Raw genomic sequence first — 22405 nt, forward strand, 5'->3', positions numbered from 1 at the left:
AGGAAGTTAGGATCTGAAGATAGTGGATAATAGTGGGCAATAGGGAAACTTTAGGCCTGGATTAGCTTGTTACATCTGCATTAATTAGGGCCAACAACTTTATCAGCCGTATTAATGAGGAGGTGACCTAAGCAGTATAGACCACAGCTAAGCAAGTTCCTACCACCATCTTCTCAGATGTGAAAGGTAACAAGTGTCAGAAAAGGAAGGGGATTAGGTAGAGATGAATGGTGTAGATGTGATGGAAAGAGGCTATATAAGGAAAGGGAAGAGCGTCGGAAAAAAGGGAGAAAAAAATGTATTAGGGAAGAAAAGGGAATAGTGTTATTTTCCATTTGAAATCTGCTTCCTCGGGAGCCTTTGTGTAAAGCTTGATGCTTACTCATGTCTTGAATATAAGCCTGATCCTGAACATTAGTGTCCTCGGACAGAGCTCATTGTTGTTATTCTTTCCCAACTCTTACAAATTTCATTGATTTGGGCCAAGTTTGAGGGGAACATCTCACTACTCTAAGTGGACTTGGGCCTCAACTCTCTTTTTTGGTCCTTACACAAAGCAAGAACGAAGTTTATATATATTAGGATCAGAGATAGAGAAAGAAAAGAGAAGAGAGAAAAATAAAAGAAAAGAATCATACCATGAGAAACGAAGAGGTTGGCGTGTGGAGTAGCCATGGAGGCCGAAGTGTGGAGGCCAGCAGCAAATGTGGACTAATGGAGGCTAGTGTGTGGGAAAGGGAGTGATGGAGGTTGTGTGTGAGAGGGAGTGATGGAGGCATGTGTGTGAGAGGGACTGAATGCGGGGTAGGTAGGGTTGTTTATTTTTTTTTATTTTTTTCAATTGGTTTATGTTTAACGTAATTAGATTAAGTTTAATTAGTTAATCTAATGGGTTAATGGTTTTAAATAGTCAAAAGCCCAATATTTATAAAAATAAAAGGCCCAATGTTAGCATTGCAAGGCCCAAGATGTGTTTTATATTATATATATATATATATAAAATATAAAATATATTATAAATTATAATATAATATATTCGGTTCAGTTTCGGCCGGTTCGATGCATACAAACTTGCCACCGAAACCAAAACTAAAAATTTCGGTTTGTAAGAAATGAAAATCGAAACCGAACCAAAATTTTGGCAACGGTTCGGCTGGTTTTGGCTGGTTTTTTTGGTTTCTCAATTTTGTGCACGCCCCTATTTAAAACCTCAAATGTTCATTCCTCAAATTTTCATTTCTCTCGAAATTTGAAGAAATTGGAGGGAATGGAATTAGATTTAATGAATTTTTTACTAAAACTCTTAAAATACCTTTATATATTCAACCGTTTATTTTAAAATAGGGGTCTAATAATAATATTGTCATAAAATAATTTCATTCATTTCTTTCTATGTTACTCTTAAACAAGATTACTTACATTCTATTCATTTGCATTCCTTTCCATTCCTTTATTTTAAAACATCAAAACAAGATTACTTAATTTCATTCCATTCATTTCTTTTCTATTCATTTCTCTTACTTAAATTTATTCAATTTCTTTACATTCCTTTATTATCATTTCATTTCATTCCCTTATGAGCTTGCAAATGAAGTCTCTTAAAAGGGAAGTAGCGAAGGATGATTAGAGTGAAAAGGGAAAGACAAAAACAAAGGAATTACCTTTCCCATTGATGCCGCAAGTTACTGTGTATTTTCTGCAAAAAAAGGGAAGGTGCGACTGACTAATTTGCTAAGGAAATATGAGATGATTGTGTCTTTTGTTTGCTGCCAAAAATTCTCACGCCAGCCAAGGAAAATGGGTTTGGGCTTTTCAACAAAATATTATGGGCTTAAACTTTGAACATACCCAATTATTTTTAAAACAAACCCAACAGTCTCATGTAGTCATAGAAACTTTCCGTTACTCACACATACGTCAGGCCATGGCATTGATTCCAGCAATTGTAAATTGAAACGAAGTCCTGGCTCTGGCTGTTTATGACTTGCGAAAGCTATTAGCCTTGTATGATACACAGAAAACATGACAAGGACAAGGGTACCGGATGTTAAATATTAGCTCTGATACCATGTTGAATATTAGCTTAGGAACATCAAGAACACGAGGGTTACGTGGTTCAACCTTGACGGCCTACATCCACGGAGGAATCCCTTAAGGGCTACATCTTTATTGTATAGGAGTGTAGTACAATAACCTGTGTTAAGAGGTGGTTGCCGGATGAATTAAAGTATTATAAAAAATGCCACATCAGCATTTATTTAAAAAAAAAAAAAATTTATCAATTTTAACTAAATAAAAAAAGGAAAAACAGAATTAAGAATAATAAAATACATAAATTTAGATCTAATTTATTTTGAACAAGAACACACAAGAACATGATCATATATTTAAACATCAACACAAGAACGTAAGAGCACAAACCTAGAACCAAACACAAACTCAAATTTAAAAACACAAAGAACACAATAACAAACATAAACTATTTACTCTCAAAATAAATGCTAAGTCAAATCCAGAAATCATACAAATCCAGAAAATCATACAAACCCATCAAGAACACACGAGCATAAACCCAAAAAAATCATACAAACCCAGAAATCAAACACAGAAAAATCAAATCCACATCATATTAAACATGAACAAGAAATTAAACATGAACACATTAAACATTTGAACAAAAAGACAAACCCAGAAAATTTGAAACCCAAAAAATTAGCATTAGATCCACATCAACACAAAATTAAACATCAACAAATTCAAAAAATCAAGCCCCCACACCACCAAAGCATTAAACACAAAACTCAGACCCAGAATTTTTGGCCCCTAAACACAAAAACACTAAACTCTAAACCCAAAATTTCGAGCACCAAAGAAAATAGAAGAAAAGAAAGAGTATGATTCTCTTATCTTTCTGAAAAACCAACACAAAATCAACTTAAACCAACACAAAACTCAACGATCAATGACTCATCGATTTGAAACCTAACGATCTGTAACTCAACTCAAATCACTGATCCAAAACCTTCAAACCCATACTAGATCCACCACCTCTAATCTCTACTTTAGTTTCATTGCAAGGAACCCCGGCCAAAGCTCCTCAAGCTTCAATCCTTCGTTGTTGACCACGACAGCCACTAACGACAGTAAGTCCTTTCTGGGCTTGGTCTATGGGTTTCACATCAATGGACCTAGCCAATCCAGACCCAAAAAAACCTAGATCTACCCACCACCTACGACAAGAGCGAGGACGAGTTCGCCGGCGACGTCGTGGCTGGAGACGGCGGCAATGGTTGGGATGGGAAGGGAGAGGAGGGCGACGATGACTCATCTAAAGGATTTGACCATTTGGTGGAGGCGGAGGCGAGCAGAGGGTTGGCCCCAAGGGACGTCGACGTCGTTGTAGAAGAACTTGCTGCAAGCGATGGTGATGAGAGCGGAGCCGCCATTGATGGATTGGGTGTTGACTTGGGAGAAAGCAGAGAGGAGAGAGTCGATGAGGTGTGGGCCGAGACAGTGCTTGTGATCGTCGCCGACGAGTGTTAGGATGAAAAGGCTACTGCATTTCTCTAAAGTACATATGGTTATGAGTCTGAGACTTTTGGTATGAACAGTAAGTCAGTGTTTTGAGAGTAAATAGTTTATGTTTGTTATTGTGTTCTTTGTGTTTTTAAATTTGAGTTTGTGTTTGGTTTTGGGTTTGTGCTCTTATGTTCTTGTGTTGATGTTTAAATTTGTGATCACGTTCTTGTGTGTTCTTGTTCAAAATGTGTGATCACGTTCTTGTGTGTTCTTGTTCAAAATGAATTAGATCTAAATTTATGTATTTTATTATTTTTAATTATGTATTTTCTTTTTTATTTAGTTAAAATTGATAAATTATTTTAAAAAAAATTAGATGCTAATGTGACATTTTTTTTTATAATATTTTAATTCCTTCGGTAGCCACCTTAGATATTTCCGTCGGTTGACTGACGGAAATAACGAAAATAACATGCATTAATGGGTTTAGGGACTAAAAGTGGTAAAATTAAAATGTATGGACCAAAATGAAAAAAAACCAAAATGTAAGGACTAAAAATGCATTTACGCCATAATAGTTTTATTATATGAAATAGAAATAGAATTTTTTTATTTTTTTTTTTATTTTTTTAACAATTATACAAGGAAGTGAAGGAACACAAATTTATAGTGGTTCAACTTTGGGCCTAGATTTATATAAATGCATTAACTTTGGAACACCAAAGTCAAGTCATGTGAATATTATATAAAATACTTCTATTAATTTGGTGATAGCATATTGGACAAAAGTTGTGATTAAATCAATTAACATTGCGAAAAATACTCTAAGTGTTGAACAGAACCTAGAACTTGCCTGGCTCCTCGGCCACAAGCCTAGGGTAAATCAACGCTACAAAGGTATCCTTAGTGTTAAACAGAACCTAGGACTTGCCTGGCTCCTCGACCATAAGCTTGGGGTAAATTAACATTGCGAAAAATACTCTTAGTGTTGAACAAAACCTAGAACTTGCCTGGCTCCTCGGCCATAAGCCTAGGGTAAATCAACCATACAAAAGTATCCTTAGTGTTAAACAGAGCCCGGGACTTGGTTGGCTCCTCGGCCACAAGCTTCGGGTAAATTAACATTGCGAAAAATAATCTAAGTGTTGAACAGAACCTAAAACTTGCTTGGCTCCTCGGCCACAAGCCTAGGGTAAATGAACACTATAAAAGTACCCTAAGTGTTAAACAAAACCTAGGACTTGCCTGGCTCCTCGAGTCACAAGCTTAGGATAAATTAACGTCGCCAAAATTCTTCTAAGGTGTTAAACAGAACCTAGGACTTGCCTGGCCCCTCGGGTCATCAACCTAGGGTAAATTAACATCGCCAAAATTCTTCTAAGGTGTTAAACAGAACCTAGGATTTGCCTGGCCCCTTGGGTCATAAACTTAGGGTAAATTAACATCGCCAAAATTCTTCTAAGTGTTAAACAGAACCTATAACTTGCCTGGCCCCTTGGGTCCCAAGCTTAAGGTAAATTAACATTGCGAAATCTCTTCTAAGAGATATATGGGACCTAGGTCTTCCTAGTTCCCCTTGGTCACAAGCCTAGGCCTTTCCTCGGGTTTCTAAAATAATGCCACCAGGATTGTCCGAATCTGAGTCCTACCTCAAGTAAGTACTGATTGATAAATTTTGTAAGTTCCATGAGTTAGCCAACTACTTATGTGGTGGTAGATTGCCTAGGTGCAGTTATTAGAAATACAAGAAGATAACTAGAGCATGAAATGACTGACGCAAAAGAATAAAGAATATATACAAAAAAAGAATGTAATTTTTCCTTCATTAAGAACGTAAGAAATGTAATACAAGAAAGAAACAGAAAGGGGTGCCATATATACAACGGCCCACTACAAAAAATTCCCTAAGGAACTAAAACTATGCTTTGGGCTCTTTCTCCTTGGTACCTTTCTTCTCCTGCTCTTTCTTCTCTTGCTCCTTCTTATCCTTCTTTTCCTTCAATGGCACCTCCTCCTCAGCCTCTACGTCCACCACGGCGTCTAAAGGTGGGATTTCTTTTGTCATCTTTTTACCTTTGGACGAGGTGGGAGAAGGAACCAGGTCTGTTTGCTTCGCGGAAGAAGGAAGAGTAGGGCTGGGATCTGTAGGAGGTCAGGGGGAAGTGGGTGCCAGGCGCAGGGCCGCGGGGTAGTACACCCTATCAGGAGCACGAAGCTCTGACTCAGGGTCAACCCCAGCGGCGTTCATGGCCTCGTCCCAGACCTTTCGGCTAAAGGCACGAGCAACATCACGAAGCTGGGTAGTAAGACTCATAGTTGTCTTAGTCATACCCGCATCGTAAGCTGCCTGCTCAACCTAAGCCTCCTCGACCTCCTTGGCCTCCAGCTGCTTGGTCGCCTACTTTAGCTCCACCACTGTAAGAGCCATCTTACTCTCGGCCTTCCTTTGGGCCTCTAGGGCCTCGGTAGCTTGCTTCTCATAGCCCTTCAGTGTAGACTCAGCGTTTCGATGAGCCTTCTTCACCTCGGCCAGCTAGGCAAGGACTTCCTTCAACTTTTTCTTAGCCTCAGCTCGAGCTTTGTTCGCAACCTCCTGGCCCTACTTGGCTTTCCTTGCCACGTTCAAAGAATGGTCAACCCATTCCTCGACCATGAAGGCGATTTGGACAGCTTGTAAAATGGAGAGCAAACCAAACGAAGTGAGTATCATATAAATCTTGATTAAGATAACTTGACAGATGAATAAGTTGGGTGAAGTACTTTGGCGAGGTCTTACTTCAAAGGCAGGAAGACCTTTCTTTTTCTAAAGGACTTTAGCTCCTTCATATCCTCAGGAAGGCACAGTGCCCTCTCCAGGCATTTTGCCACCAAGCCTAAGCTGCCTTTTGTAGGGTCTCTCAAATTGGCGTCATTAAGCATGGGAGCGCCTGAGCTTAGGGTGAAGACGGGCCTCCAGACAGAGGCCTTCTTGGGTTGGTCCCCGCTTATCTCCTTAGAAGTCCTGGTGTGCTCGGGCATCTTCTTTTGCTACCCTTTTCTCGCACGAGCTTCCTTAGCTAGGGGTCAGTAATCTCCCCCTCTTCAGCCACTTCTGCACTCTGTCCTCTTTAACCGCGTTTCCTTTTTTTGTTTGTGGCCTCAGTTGGAGATGTGTGAGTTGCGGTAGGTGTTTGAGGGTGGGGTGGCACTGTCACAGCCAGGAAAGAGCCCCCGACATGGGCTATTAGTAGGGCAAGGAGGTCTGGAGTCTTCTCCTCGAAACCTATGTCCGTTGGTTCCTGGGCTTGTGAAGTGCTGGGGGCTTCTGGACGACAAAAAACGTCAAAGTCCCTATCCGTCACCTCCTGAACAGACTCGGACATGGATTTCGTAGCCTCGATGTTTGATGGGATAAGAGGTTCTTGTGAATAGAGGAGCCTCGCAGCTAAGGGGGTGGGAAGCTGAGTGTCTTGGGTCCCCTCGGGAGGTGGTTCTATAAGCAAGAAGTCGGGCACAGCAACGTCTATTAAAGCCAAGCGGGAGTCCCGGGCTTTAATGACATTCTTTGAACTCTGAAATCGCTTGGTGGATGGCTTGTATCCTAGGATAACGTGGGCTACCCTCAGCTGCCCGTCCTTATACAAGAATATTTCGGACCTAAGGATCTTGTTTAGGTCCTTGAAGTTCACTAAGTGTTTGGCAGGAGCTGTGTGGTACTCGTCTAGCAAATAAAACCATAAGGATTGTTAGTAAAACAAAAGAGAAAAGGGAAGAAAACTATAACACCAGTTAAGCTAAGTAAGATCCTAAGTGTGACCCCGGTCCTTGGGAATGATACCTGGTTCCCCCTTTTGGGTGGGATAGTGCATTCCATTATGCCATCTTCCCGAGACAAGGAGGAAATCCTTATCCACACCTTTATTCGATTCCGACAGGGAGGAGATTAACCTAACTGAGGAGACCCTACATTTAATGAAGTACTTGGTTTTCTCCCCCTTCTGCCATTGGTATACCCAATTTACATCGTGCCAGGTAAGACTTGTCCCCATCCTACGATTCAGTGCGTCTGCACACCCAAGGACTCTTAAGATATTGGGTGATCATTGGGTCGGGGTTAACCTATAGTTCATAAGATAATCCCGGGTTACCCTACCTATAGGGAGTTTCATCCCCTTTTCAATAAAGGCGATCATAGGAATGACCATGGACTCAGAGGGTCTATCCAGGATCAACCACTCACCCTCCTCATAGTGCCAGATTTTCACATCATTGGGGATCCTATATTGTGCCCTAAAGGTTACCCTAGCCTCGGAAATGTCCACTAATTTAGCGTATCTACTCATAACCCCTTAAGAGATAAAGTATGAAAATTGTGAAAAAGAAGGTACAAAGGAAAGCAACACACCTACTGATGAACACAAAAAGGGCTCCTCGGGAGTTTATGTTCTTCAACTTAGCTCGCCAGAATGCTCAAAATGATCCTCGGCCAGCTCCAAGTTCTCCTTTTATAGGAGGGTAAAAGGCGAGCGGCAAAATTCCCACCCATTTGTGTGGAGAAATGAGAACCATACGATCCTGATCAAATCATTGAACGTGGGGAGACAAGCAGCTGCTTGGCACCATAAATGCAAAATCGAGGATTCCAAAGCGTCAGGAGCATGCAAAGGTCAGGCGAAAGGACGTTGATATGTGGGGGAACGCATATGGCACGTGTGTATCTCAATTAGAATACTAAAACTTTACTCTTGTCCCTAAACCAACAGTGAAAGTTTTAGGGGGCTATTGTGGGTACTGAAGGACCGAGGATGGAGCCGAAGGGTCGTAATATTGGCCTGAAGACCGAGGAGGAAGTTGAGGGGTCGTAGTAATGACGTGAAGGTACTGTAAGTCACGGGCCCAAGGGAAGAAGTCGCCCGAGGAGAGGAAGTTAGGATCTGAAGAGAGTGGATGACAGTGGGCAATAGGGAAACTTTAGGCCTGGATTAGCTTGTTACATCCGCATTAATTAGGGCCAACTGCTTTATCAGCCGTATTAATGAGGAGGTGACCTAAGCAGTATAGGCCACAGCTAAGCAAGTTCCTACCACCATCTTCTCAGATGTGAAAGATAACAAGTGTCAGAAAAGGAGAGGGATTAGGTAGAGATGAATGGTGTAGATGTGATGGAAAGGGGCTATATAAGGAAAGGGAAGAGCGTCGGAAAAAGGGGAGAAAAAATGTATTAGGGAAGAAAAGGGAATAGTGTTATTTTCCATTTGAAATTTGCTTCCTCAGGAGCCTTTGTGTAATGCTTGATGCTTACTCATGTCTTGAATATAAGCCTGATCCTTGAACATTAGTGTCCTCGGACAGAGCTCATTGATGTTATTCTTTCCTAGCTCTTACAAATTTTATTGATTTGGGCCAAGTTTGAGGGGAACATCTCAGTACTCTAAGTGGACTTGGGCCTCAACTCTCTTTTTTGGTCCTTACACAAAGCAAGAACGAAGTTTATATATATTAGGATCAGAGATAGAGAAAGAAAAGAGAAGAGAGAAAAATAAAAGAAAAGAATCATACCATGAGAAACGAAGAGGCTGGCGTGTGGAGTAGCCATGGAGGCTGAAGTGTGGAGGCTGGCAGCAAATGTGGACTAATGGAGGCTAGTGTGTGTGAAAGGGAGTGATGGAGGCTGTGTGTGAGAGGGAGTGATGAAGGCATGTGTGTGAGAGGGACTGAATGTGGGGTAGGTAGGGTTATTTATTTTATTTTATTTTTCAATTGGTTTATGTTTAACGTAATTAGATTAAGTTTAATTAGTTAATCTAATGGGTTAATGGGTTTTAAATAGTTGAAAGCCCAATGTTTATAAAAATAAAAGGCCCAAGATGTGTTTTATTATAATATATATATATATATATATTATAATATTTAATATTATATTTATATTCGGTTCAGTTTCGGCCGGTTCGATGCATACAAACTTGCCACCGAAACCAAAACTAAAAATTTCGGTTTGTAAGAAATGAAAACCGAAACCGAATCAAAATTTTGGCAATGGTTCGGCTGGTTTTGGCTGGTTTTTTTGGTTTTTCAGTTTTGTGCACACCCCTATTTAAAACCTCAAATGTTCATTCCTCAAATTTTCATTCTCCTCGAAATTGGAAGAAATTAGAGGGAATGGAATTAGATTTAATGAATTTTTTACTAAAACTCTCAAAATACCCTTTTATATTCAACCGTTTATTTTAAAATAGGGGTCTAATAATAATATTGTCATAAAATAATTTCATTCATTTCTTTCTATGTTACTCTTAAACAAGATTACTTACATTCTATTCATTTGCATTCCTTTCCATTTCTTTATTTTAAAACATCCAAACAAGATTACTTAATTTCATTCCATTCATTTCTTTTCTATTCATTTCTCTTACTTAAATTTATTCAATTTCTTTACATTCCTTTATTATCATTTCATTTCATTCCCTTATGAGCTCTCAAATGAAGTCTCTTAAAAAGGAAGTACCGAAGGATGATTAGAGGAAAGACAAAAACAAAGGAATTTCCTTTCCCATTGATGCCGCAAGTTACTGTGTATTTTCTGCAAAAAAATGGAAGGTGCGGCTGACTAATTTGCTAAGGAAATATGAGATGATTGTGGGTTCTGTTTGCTGCCAAAAATTCTCACGCCAGCCAAGGGAAATGGGTTTGGGCTTTTCAACAAAATATTATGGGCTTAAACTTTGAACATACCCAATTATTTTTAAAACAAACCCAACAGTCTCATGTAGTCATAGAAACTTTCCGTCACTCACACATACGTCAGGCCATGGCATTGATTCAGCAATTGTAAATTGAAACGAAGTCCTGGCTCTGGCTGTTTATGACTTGCGAAAGCTATTAGCCTTGTATGATACACAGAAAACATGGCAAGGACAAGGGTACCGGAGACTCTAATGTTAATGCTTCTTCATCTGATATTGTCAATGCTGCCAATTACTACTGAGTCTCCTGTATGTTGCAAAGGACAATGCTAATGCTTCTTCTTCTTCAACTAAGATGGGACAACTTAAATATAAGCCTTATCTACGTAAATATGCTTTCTAACTTTCAGGCACTGTATTTATTAGAAAGAGAAACTACGTGTCCCTGAAGATGCTACTCAGACAAGTTTTACTTACTTTTGTAGGATGCTCTAGTTTACTACTTTAGAACTTAGTTTTGTGATTTTCTATTCCTGCATTTTATATATGCTTAACATTAGGACACATTAATTTGCTTTTTGTGGGCAATTTTATATAATACACTAAAACTTACTGCCTCAATACCTAATTACACATGCCAAGACAACCATTAAAAGAGAACTTTTATGCTCAATTTCACAGCATTGGCATCATCAAGATGAATATAACTGGAACTCCAGGAGTGTCTGTATTATTAAGAGAAGGTTAATATTGTAATTTAATAATTGGGTTTTCCAAATTTAATTAGAATTAGGATGTTCTATGTAAAACCACACCAAAAAAAAAAAAAAAAAAGATTAAAAAATTTATATAGAAGGATATCTGTTTTCTAAAGAAGTCATCCAGTGGCCCACATAGATTGGGTATTAGGCAAAAAGAAAATTTATGTGAGAGTTATTTATTTTAGACGGTCTAATTAGACAATAAGAATATTGAGTAATGTTATTATAACAATTGGGTTCAAGTTACACCTGATATAATTCTAAGTAATGTTTTGTGCTTGTATTTGTGTTTTAACTGTGTCTCTTCTTGAGTTTAGAGATGTTTGAGAGAGAGAGAAGGATTTGGAATGAGTTTGTAGCCGTTGTGAATGTTTAGTAAAAATTGAATATTTTAATTGATTGGTTGAATATTTTGTTCTCAATAATTCTTTAGCTAATGAACAATAGGCCATCAGACCAAGAGAGTGACTGTTCATTAAAATCTTTTGCTAATGGACAGTGACTTAGAGAGACTATCATTGGAGCAACTATTCGTGAGTTTACTCTCCAAATTTTGGGTTTAGACTTTAGAGAGCTTATTGAAGATGCTTTTACACACACATCTCAGCTACCCACATTGAATGAAACCTTGAGATTTCCCTGTGTGCAACAGTTGGACTCGACAACTCTGAAATTTGTGAAACATGACGAGGACGATAAACTCAGAGGTATTTCTATATATATTGCTAACCCTAATGTTATAATACTCGCAATACATGTAGGATTAAAATTATTTTTCTTGCCCTAGGTACAAGTACAATTGCCTATAATTTGTTTGAGTCATAATACCTCTACCCTATTCTAGGTCCTTAAAATATTTTTGTCAAACTATTGTTATCATTCTATAAAAATGATTAGTTATATTAAATAACTGTCACTTCATTATGAGATGAATAACTATTTTATCAAAATTTTCATTTCATCTTATCTCTTTGATTGAAATACGACCCTTATTATAACAAATTAACCGTATCTATGGAAAAATAAAATTATGCCTTTTTTTTTCTTTTTTTCTTTTTTCTTTTTTTTTTGATAGGAAATCACACACTTAATATTAAACAACATTAGAGTTTACATCACGAAGAATTGCAAGCTCTAAGAAACTAGGACAATTCTCCATCCACATACATTGATTAACTATGCCCTTGGCATACTTTGCTAACAAATGAGCTGGGGAATTAGCATTACGCTTTACATGAGAAAAATACACATTTTGAAACTCCAATGAAGCTAAACTAATCCCCATTATTACTGCATCAATTGAGGCCGGTGGTGAAGATGACTGATTCAACGCTCTAGAAACCAATAACGAGTCACCCTCCATGATTATGTCCGATAAACCCAGCTGCTTTGCGAACTGCATACCAATTTCAACAACCTTCGATTCCGCTTCAAGAGGTCCCAGTGGTGCGTGTAACTTTTTGCACATAGCTGCTACAAAGTGCCCATGCCAGTCCCTTACAATCACACCAATTCCCACAGACTTCAACTCAGCAAACACAGCAGCATCAATGTTACACTTAAAACACAATGTGGGTGGCGGGTTCCATCTTTGAATATGAGAAACGGAACTATTTGTAACTGGTGACGGAACAATGACAGATCGGTATTCCTCCAGATATTGAGTCGCCCAATGAAGAAGCATCCTACCATCCTTTCTCTTCCCACCATATCTAACTTCATTCCGGTTTCCCCACAATGACCATGCACCAGTTAGCAGCAACTCCAAGTTTTCTGGTGAGCTTTTTTCATCCATCAATAAACACCAAACCATGTCCTTAAAAGAACTTAACCGGTCCATTACATTTGGAAAAACCAGCTTGGATGATGACCAAAGCTCCTTTGCTCTGCTGCATTTCCAGAAAAAATGGATAGAATCTTCCTCCTCCACGTTGCATCCATCACATGTAGCCACTTGCAAAACCTTTCTTTTAACAAGGTTAGTTTTCAATGGTAAGATGTCCTGACAAGCCCTCCAAGCAAAATGCCTTATTTTGTAAGGCACATTGATCTGCCATATACGATTCCAGAATCTCCTTTCTTGGCTGCCATCAGAGCTTGAACCAGAAAATTCAGCTATTGACATTTGATTAGCAACCCAGTAGGCATTCTTCACCGAGAACACTCCATTATTGCTCCAAGCCCAAATCAATTTATCTTCGGGCAAATGAGAACTTATTGGGATAGCTTTTATAACCTCTGCTTCATGCGGCATAAATAGAGCATCTATAGCATTAGCCTTCCACGAAGCCTCCTCCTTATTTATCAATTCTCCAACCTTCATATCATGTGGCATAAACAATCTAGGAGATGAAACCATGAACGTTGAAGGCTTAGGTAGCCATTTATCACCCCAAATCCGGATACTCTCACCATTACCAAGCCTCCACTGTAAACCATTTTTAACAAGGGGTTGAGCAAACATAATACTCCGCCAAGTAAATGATGGATTAGTGCCCAAAACAGCCTATGAAAAATCACATGTGGGAAAATACTTAGCTTTCAAAACCTTATACACTAATGAATCATGACCTTGTTGAAGCCTCCACCCTTGCTTAGCCAATAAAGCCAAGTGAAACTCCTTAAGTTTTTTAAAACCCATCCCACCACAACTTTTTGGAGCACATAATTTTTCCCAACCCATCCAAACTATCCTCCTCTCTTCATTTCTTTGCCCCCACCAAAAATTACATATCATAGACGTCAAATCCTCACAAAGAGAATCAGGCAATTTAAAAACACTCATAGTATATGTCGGTATTGCCTGTGCCACAGCTTTTATCAACACTTCTTTTCCTGTCTTAGACAATAACTTCTCTTTCCAACCTTCCAACCAGCAAGCTTTTTTCTTAGTTTGTCCTTAATAGAGTTGAATGTATTTTTCTTATTTCTTCCCGCCAATGATGGCAAACCAAGATATTTTTCATGGTGCTTAATCACTTAAGCCCCAAACCTCTCTTTAATAATTTCTTGAATATCCATAGGAGTATTACTACTAAAAAACAGAGAAGTTTTGGTACGATTTAACTGTTAACCCGAAACACATTCATAAACCCTCAACACCTTCTAAAGGGCATCACACTCTTCCAAAGAAGCTTTACAAAAAATGAGACTATCATCGGCAAAGAAAATATGGGATATTTTGGGACCCCTACGGCAAACTGCAACTCCCCCCAATCTTCCATTCTCCACCTCTTTCTTAATAAGAGCAGAAAGACCTTCCGCACATAGCAAGAATAGATATGGAGATAGTGGGTCACCCTGCCTTATTCCCCTACTTGGCACTATATGCCCTTTAGGTTTGCCATTAATCTTCACTGAATAAGAAATAGTAGTGACATATCTCATAATCAAAGTACACCATTTCTCATCAAAACCCAACCTATGCATAATTTTTTCCAACCATATCCACTCTACCCTATCATATGCCTTACTTATATCAAGTTTTAGAGCCAAATCACCCATTCTACCACTCTTCTTTTGACTAATATGGTGCATCATTTCATAAGCTACAAGAACATTATCAGTGATTAACCTACCATGCACATATGCACCTTGAGTATCACTAATAATAGAAGGAAGTACTTTTTTCAATCTATTAGTAATAGCTTTTGATGCAATTTTATAAACCACATTATAAAGACTAATGGGTCTATAATCAGTCACAGATTTTGGCTTTTTACATTTAGGAATAAGGACAATATGTGTATGATTTAAATTAGGTGGGATGATACCTGAATTAAGAAACGCCAAAATAGTTGAAGTAACCACAGCACCAATCTTGGGCCAAAAATGTTGATAAAACAATGGAGGCATGCCATCCGGTCTAAGAGACTTCAACTGGTACATTTGTTTAATGGCATTTTTCACTTCAACCTCAGTAAACTCTCTTACAAGTATTTGATTCATCCTTGGGGGTGACTTTATGTTGGACTGCATCTAAAATTTCTTCAAAATCCGTAGGACCACTGCTGGTAAAAAGCCTCTTATAGTACTGCAACATCAACTCTTCCGCGTGATCATCTCCCTCCAACCACCTACCATTCTCATCTAACAAGCCCTCTATGAAATTCTTTTTATATCTTGCAGAAGCTTTCTCATGGAAAAACCTGGTGTTCCTATCTCCCGATTGTAGCCAACTAATTCTTGATCTTTGTCTCCACATATCATCTTCCTTATCCAACCAACAATTCAACTCAATTCTAGTATTCTTCAATGATCTAATCATATTCGGTGTTGAAGGTTGCAACTCTAACCATTCCAACTTTTTCTACAATTCAGCTACTGTTTTTCTACATTGCCAAATTCTGAACCATTCCACACCTCAAGTCTAGCACGACAACTCTCCAAGCATTTATTAAGAACATCATCCGACCCACCAAGTAATCCTTCATCCCAAGCTTCCTCCATAATAGCCTCACATCTTGGATCTTTTATCCACATTGATTCAAACTGGAAAACCCTACCCACCTTCTTTTTTCTTGTTTTAGCAAAAAACTGAAGAATAAGAGAGGAATGATCTGAAGCCGATGATGTAAGATGAACAAGCTTAGCCATTGGAAATAAATGAAACCACTCCACCATAGCCAAAGCTCTATCCAACCTTTCTCTAATTTGAGTCCCATCCTCTTTTGAATACAACCAAGTGAACAATGGCCCCGTAAATTGAACTTCTTTAAGACCACAAAAGTTAATGGTATCAACAAAATATTTCATTTGCTGTCTTGTTCTATTACTTCCCCCCTCCTTTTCAGCCATGCTAATAATTTCATTAAAGTCCCCAATTACTAACCATGGTAAAGAAGATGTCCCATGCAAATGCTTAAGTGTTTGCCATGATTCCCCTCCTTTAGAAGTATCAGGTTCACCATAAAAACCGGTAAGATGCCACCAACCAATACCATCCTCCCCATCTACCCATGCATCAATATGTGAATGTGAGTAAGTTTGAATATCAAGCCTAATCTCTTTCTTCCAAAATAAAGCTAAACCACCACTACTTCCCCTACTAGGCACAATAAAACCATTTTCATATTTACACCAATCACAAACTTTTAGCATCCAATCCAAACTAAATTTTGTCTCCATTAAAAAGACAATATTGGGATCTTGTTTATTGATTACCTTCACCAAGGCACAAACTGTCCGACGGTTCCCAAGCCTTGGTAGTTCCAACTCAATAGACTCATAATTCCCGGTGGGGTTGCATAGCAACCTCCGCCGATGTAATCTGATCTACCTCAGAAAAAGCATGTAAAATTTCACTATTACTCACCTTGGTTTTCTTTTTTTCTCCATCTGCCTTCTTTGTCTCACATAAAATTTCCTTATTACTCCTCTTTGGACCTGGCAAAATATAAAGTGGCATTTCAACAACAGTCCGTGGCTTAACTTGAGCTCTCTTCCAAGTCCCTTTCTTGAGCCCAATTCCAGCCTCATTAAGTAAGTTTTGCTCCTTTGAAGTGGACTTTTGAAAAGTAACTCCACCAGAATCATTTAAAGTTGGGCCATGTACATTGTGAAAAGCATCTTTTGTTTTAGTTGCATTTCTTTTGGGCCTACCAACCTTTGGATCACTACCTACTTGGCCCATGCCTTTGCCAACATTGAAATTGCATGCAACCTCCTGAAGACACATGTTTTTCACTATGGGAATTTGCTTATTCGGAGATGAGTCAGCGTCCATCACTTCTATTTCAACCAAGCCCGAATAAAAATCGCTTTTGTCCTCCAGTTGTTCCACACAGACTGAACTAGTACTCGAAATAATAGGTTCTGAATGGATTGCCTTATCAAGTTCCGAAATTATAGCCTCAAAGTCAGGAGGACTTTTCTCAGCCAATGCAACTGTTCTAGCCTTCTCAAACGCTCCAAACACAGCACCACCCTTGGACGGCCCACCAACAGAAACAACATTGTCAACTGGATCATGCTTTCGCCCTATAACTCCTCCCACAGAATCAGTTTCCTTGCTTACTTTCTCCCTATTAGATTGCAATGATATTCTGCCATGGCTTGGACCCATGTGCGTATCAACTTCTCTTCAAATGAAACCGCCACTAGTATTAGCAGAAGCAATGTTTTTACGAATACCGGCCTTCAACCATTCGCCATAAGGGAGTTCTTGTTGGTGATCGACTTGAAAAGAACACTCTTTGGCCTCATGACCAATCCGACCACACCTGAAGCATAGCCCCACCAATCTTTCGTATTTAAAACCAATGCAAACTTTATCACCTTCCGGACTTGCAACAACACCCCATCTTCGTAATGGTTTCTCCAACCCTTACTCATAGAAAATGTGCTTGTTCTGATGCAAAAACTTTCGAATCAACCTCCATAACCTTTCCCAAACCATTACCAATATCTCTACCAACCTCTTTAGACAATAGATCAAAAGGAAGCCCCCACACTTGTACCCACATTGGTATTGAATTGAAACGAACAGAATGCACAGTCATGCCCCGCTCCCACTTGCACAACACCAAAGGATGGTCCTCAAAACTCCATAGACCATTTGCTAACACCCACTTCAACTGGCTTTCAATGGTGAATTTAAATTGGAAAACACCATTTCCAACATCAACAATACGGACATCAGAACCCAACTTCCACACAGATCGCAATAAAGCCATGGTGGCACGTTGGTTAAAAGATCTAGACGTGAGAAATTTCCCCAACAAACTAAGAGAGCATTCTTGCAACATCCTTTCCCTATGCGCAGATCCAACCCTAATAACTTCTCCTTCATCTTCCGTTAAGTTAATATTTTGTAACTTTTGAACAAAATCCGAATCCATAGTTGAAAACATAAGACTAAAAAGACTAAAAAGATAAACTATCACAGAAAAGACCAATCAGCACAAACGTCTCACCAAACAAGTGAGAAGAAGACTCCCATGTAGAGAAAAAGACTCACCTTACGTGATAAAAAGACTCACCAAAATTATGCCTTTTGGTTTATTGTTTTTCGATAAGGACTACAATAATAGTACCATGACCAATTAAATCTTTTTATTTATGTGAAGGATTTTTCTATGCATACAAGAGCGGGTTAGTTTTATTATTATTATTATTATTATTATAATTATTATCAATCAATATATATATATATATATATATAACCAAACCTTTTGCTAGCACTACAATTTTTCACATCGGCACAACATAATATTTAAAAAATAAAAAATAGAATTAAAAAACGTTTTTTTTTTTAATCCGATACTTATCTTTAAAAATAAACAAACCTCAATCGGCACAAACACAAACTCGGCACGCAGGTTTGCTACTCTCTTCACGCTGCCCCTCATTCCTTTCTCAGAGCATCCCTCTTCTCTCAGTCTGGCTCTCTCTGTTCATAGCCTTTGCTGGCTCAAATCTTGACCTCTAAAGCTTGGTACGTACGAAGATTACAAAAAAGATTGCTTAGAGTTTTGGGTCTTACGGAATTACTAATTTTCTGCTCCAATTTTGTTTTAGGCCCTTTTGTTCTGTTAGGGTTTTTCGGCAATTTAATTTTGATTCGTACTACAATATTCAAATAAAATTCTCAGAAAACTATCCTTATTATCTGAATCAGATCAGGTACTGTGTTTATAGCTTTTAAATTGCGTCTTTAATTGCTCTGGACTCTTACTGTGTTAGTCTTGACTGTTTCACTTAACTTGAATTGTCTATTGCGTTGCTTTAAATACAAATTTTGTATTTGTAGAACCAAATCTGTATTGGGTTTTTGTTTTTAAATGGTTTATCACATTCTGTTTGCAACTAAACTGTGTATTGTTGTTTTTTGGTTTTACAATTTTTGATATATTCAATGAGTGTTAGGGGAAGTCTCAATGAGTGTGAGATTCCCCCATTCTAATTCTTCTGCTTTCTAGAAATTTTTTTTTGGAGAAACGTCTGCTTTCTAGAATGGTAGACAATAATGCTGATAAAATGTGTATAGTGAAGAAGTTTTTTGAAAACTATAATGGAAAAGGGGCAATTGAAATATATTGGACACATGATCTAATTTAAAAAGGAAGAAAAATAAAAACAGCACTACCTAGCAAGCTGGGATACTAAAAGATGTTAATCTACCCTCAAATTACATGGTAGATATATACAACATCATCTGAATGTGTAGAATTTGTCTTATAAAAAAGGAGTCAGAACCACGATCTAAAAAGTTTCATAGCAAACATCAACTGCCAATTAAAACAGCTGATAAATATTCAATACGATCTTAAACATATAGGCATTTTTCTAAACTATGTGTCAGACTTACAACTGCAGATTCTCTTAACCACTTTTTAAACTTGAGTTACCTCTGAAACTTTGATATATTTTTTTTTTACTTATGTTTTCAAAACTTCCAACTTTTTTATTAAGGTGAAACTGTGGAAACTTCAAAGTTGAACCATCCAGCCTGCAGAGCTGTCTGATAGTAAATATGCTTCTTTTGGGGGTTAATAAAAGAGCTTTCCTATTAGCTGCATTGTTTAGACAAGAAACTAATAGGCCTAGGCAAGCCTGATAAGAACTGGGAAAATAGTTCTTTACAATCAGTTATGATGGTTGTGTGTTAAGGGATGTGTCAATGAGTGTAAAGGTTAGAAATTTTGATATATTCATTAGGTTTTGTAGAGATAGTTGACCTTCGAGTGAGGGATGGACTCACTAAGAAGCTGGAATAACCTACTGTAGATGGGTGGGATACTGGGATGTCATTTCAAATTCTGAGGCATTTTGATTTTTCTTCCAGTTACTTTATTGCTTTTTTTCCTGGCTTTGAGAGACCCCATTCCTTCCCTTTCCTTTACTCAAATGTCATTATCTTTAGCATCTATATCTAGCACAGCAAAGTTGGATTATTTACCTCTATATTGTACATATCTACAAGATACTATGCCCTCTGATGTAGACCTCTCTCTGTTACTGTTATGATTCCATTGAAACTTCAATATTCAATAGTGTGCAAATAATGGGCCTGAATGGAATGGCCTTTTTACCACAAATATAAGTTTGTATATAGATAATTGTACCTTTTTTTTTCTAATGAATCCCGTGCATTGCAGGAGAGTATAATTTATCATCAACAAGTGGAACAAGAGTTTATATTGATTTGGACATTCCTGAGACTGCTAAATTCAAAGATCAGTAAGTGCTTTGTTTTGGATTCACATTTTTAATTTATTTACAGTCTCTACAATATTGCTTAAAGCATCAATGCAAGCCGTATTGTGAAAACTGATGCATGGCACCATGTTTGGCAGGTAATAGGTCTGCAACCACAAATGGCCACATCTAACTGAAATAGTAGGTTTACTCATAGGATTACACTTTCTCAAACATAGTTAGCAAGCAAAAAAATTATAAAGTCCCCACCAAACTAAATGATTGGTATATGATTGGTTTAATAATTTTTCCTCACATCGAGTAAAGAGTATAGATGATTGATAATATATTTTTGATCACTAATTTTAGTTTTGGATTAAAATTATAGATCTATGTGTTAGCCCAAACATCATGAGAAACTTTATACTATAAGGTGTTAGTTCTGGACTCTATGATAGATCTATGTATTGTAAAAAGAGGTGACTCTCATGATACATACATATATTGCCTTTATCACGCAATTCATGTTTATGTGCAAAGCTCATGTTTCATGTTTTCTTACAATATCCCTTTATGCATTATCTATCCAACTAAGAAATCCTATGATCTCTGAACCTTTACTTCAGAAACTCAGAGCAAACATATTCCCATAACCCCTAACTTTCTGCTTTCTTTAGTTACCTATTGTAATGTTTCCCTTTATCTTGGATTCACATAAATATAGATATTTAAAAAGCGACAAAATCACCCTTTTGAAAAGTCACAATACTATACCATACCATGTCTATAATACTATGTCTAATATCTTTATGTAATATAACAGGCTTGTGGAAAATAACCAACCAATAGTACAAATGCCAAAGCAATTCAAACCACAAGTGACAATTCAAGAAGAGATGAACATCAACAAAAGAACCATAAGTGAAATAACAAAAATTATGTGGAACTCTGATAGTGAGGTAAGAAAAAAAAAATACCTTCAACAATAACATTGTGTCCTTAACATTGCTTTATGTACTATAGACCTACTTTTACAAAATTTAAATATAAAATTATGAATTGATTGATATTAAATTCAATTTCTAGGAAACTATCTTTACTTGTCAAAGAAAGATTATAAACATTGACATAGATAATTCTGGTTGGTACTTTTATCTCTTGAAAAGTATGTTGTAAAAAGGTAAAGTCGAGAGATAAATTTTTATGGTACGACAATTGCAACAAAAAGACATGCTTCCCAATCCTTAGGTACAGAAAACGATATTAACATTATATATGTCATTTCTTTTATCAGGTATAGAATTCAATTAAAGGTTGAAGATAGCTCAGGAATTGCCACATTCATTTTATTTGATTCAGAAGCAGAAAAATTACTCAACATATCAACGAAAGACCTTTTGAACAAATGTTTAAAGGTGAGAATATGGAAGATAAAATTTGTATTTAATATTTGCTAAACTTTACTCGAGTGTACAATTTGAAAAATGTTACTTTTGTTAGGAGCCCGAAGAAGTCATCCTTCCTGTGCAAATAGAAAATCTGAAAGGAAAACAATTTGTTTTCCAAATACAACTAAATGACTATAATCTCAAGTATGGATGGGAATTGTGCACCGTCGTGAAACTTTTTGACTATTTTGAAAAAACTGGCAAAGCAATTCAACTTGATAAAATGACAGAAGTACGTATTCTTTAATTTAGCAAAATTAAAAATATAATATTTAAGATGTATATGTTGTAATACATTTCTCAACTTGTTCTATTGCCAGGCTTACATCATGATACTTCAAATGAATGTACCCAATTGGTCCAATAGTAAGACAATCTGGTAACTCGTCTAAGAATGGCTTGCTGTTTGATTGGCCAAAAAAGCAACCAAATGATTCTGTGGTGTATGTGTCATTTGGGAGTGGTGCAACAGTGTCACACGAGCAAATGACTAAGCTATTTGTGTCATTTTTTTAATTTGGAAAAATGTATATTTTGTTATTATTTGATGGCTATTACAATTCTAATGTCACATCATTTGGAGGTTTATCTTAATTTTTATTTATTTTTAAGTAAAAAAATTGCTAGCATTCCCGTGTATCGCAAGGGTTAGCAACTAGTTATTATTAATTACTAATCATTTTCCAACCTTAACTAGCAAATGATTTTATGCATCAGAGTGCATGATATACTAAACCCTAAGCCCATGATTAAGAATTCAAAATTTTATCCTTTACCCTTTTTTTTTTTTCATAGGTATCCTTTACCTTCTTGTGTATCCAATTAAATTCACCAAAAAGAAAAATTTAAGCAAACGATATCTCCCAAATTCATTTAG

General features: G+C 37.4%; 1 long non-coding RNA gene across 3 annotated transcripts; it reads left to right on the forward strand.

The window, feature by feature from the left end:
- Positions 1-18187: 18187 nt before the first annotated feature.
- Positions 18188-22122, forward strand: LOC112039713 (uncharacterized). Of its 3 annotated transcripts, none has more exons than XR_010625798.1 (6): positions 18188-18377; positions 18461-18565; positions 20041-20122; positions 20904-21039; positions 21375-21760; positions 21849-22122. It is a non-coding gene; the product is annotated as an uncharacterized LOC112039713 (long non-coding RNA). The 3 variants fall into 3 exon arrangements; XR_002886026.2 differs by lacking the exon at positions 18461-18565 and having other exon boundaries at positions 18206-18377; positions 21375-21495; positions 21581-21760; XR_010625797.1 differs by lacking the exon at positions 18461-18565 and having other exon boundaries at positions 18204-18377.
- The last annotated feature ends 283 nt before the right edge of the window (positions 22123-22405 follow it).

Source organism: Quercus suber, unplaced genomic scaffold, assembly GCF_002906115.3.
Source record: "Quercus suber isolate HL8 unplaced genomic scaffold, Cork oak 2.0 scaffold_630, whole genome shotgun sequence".
Taxonomy (NCBI): domain Eukaryota; kingdom Viridiplantae; phylum Streptophyta; class Magnoliopsida; order Fagales; family Fagaceae; genus Quercus; species Quercus suber.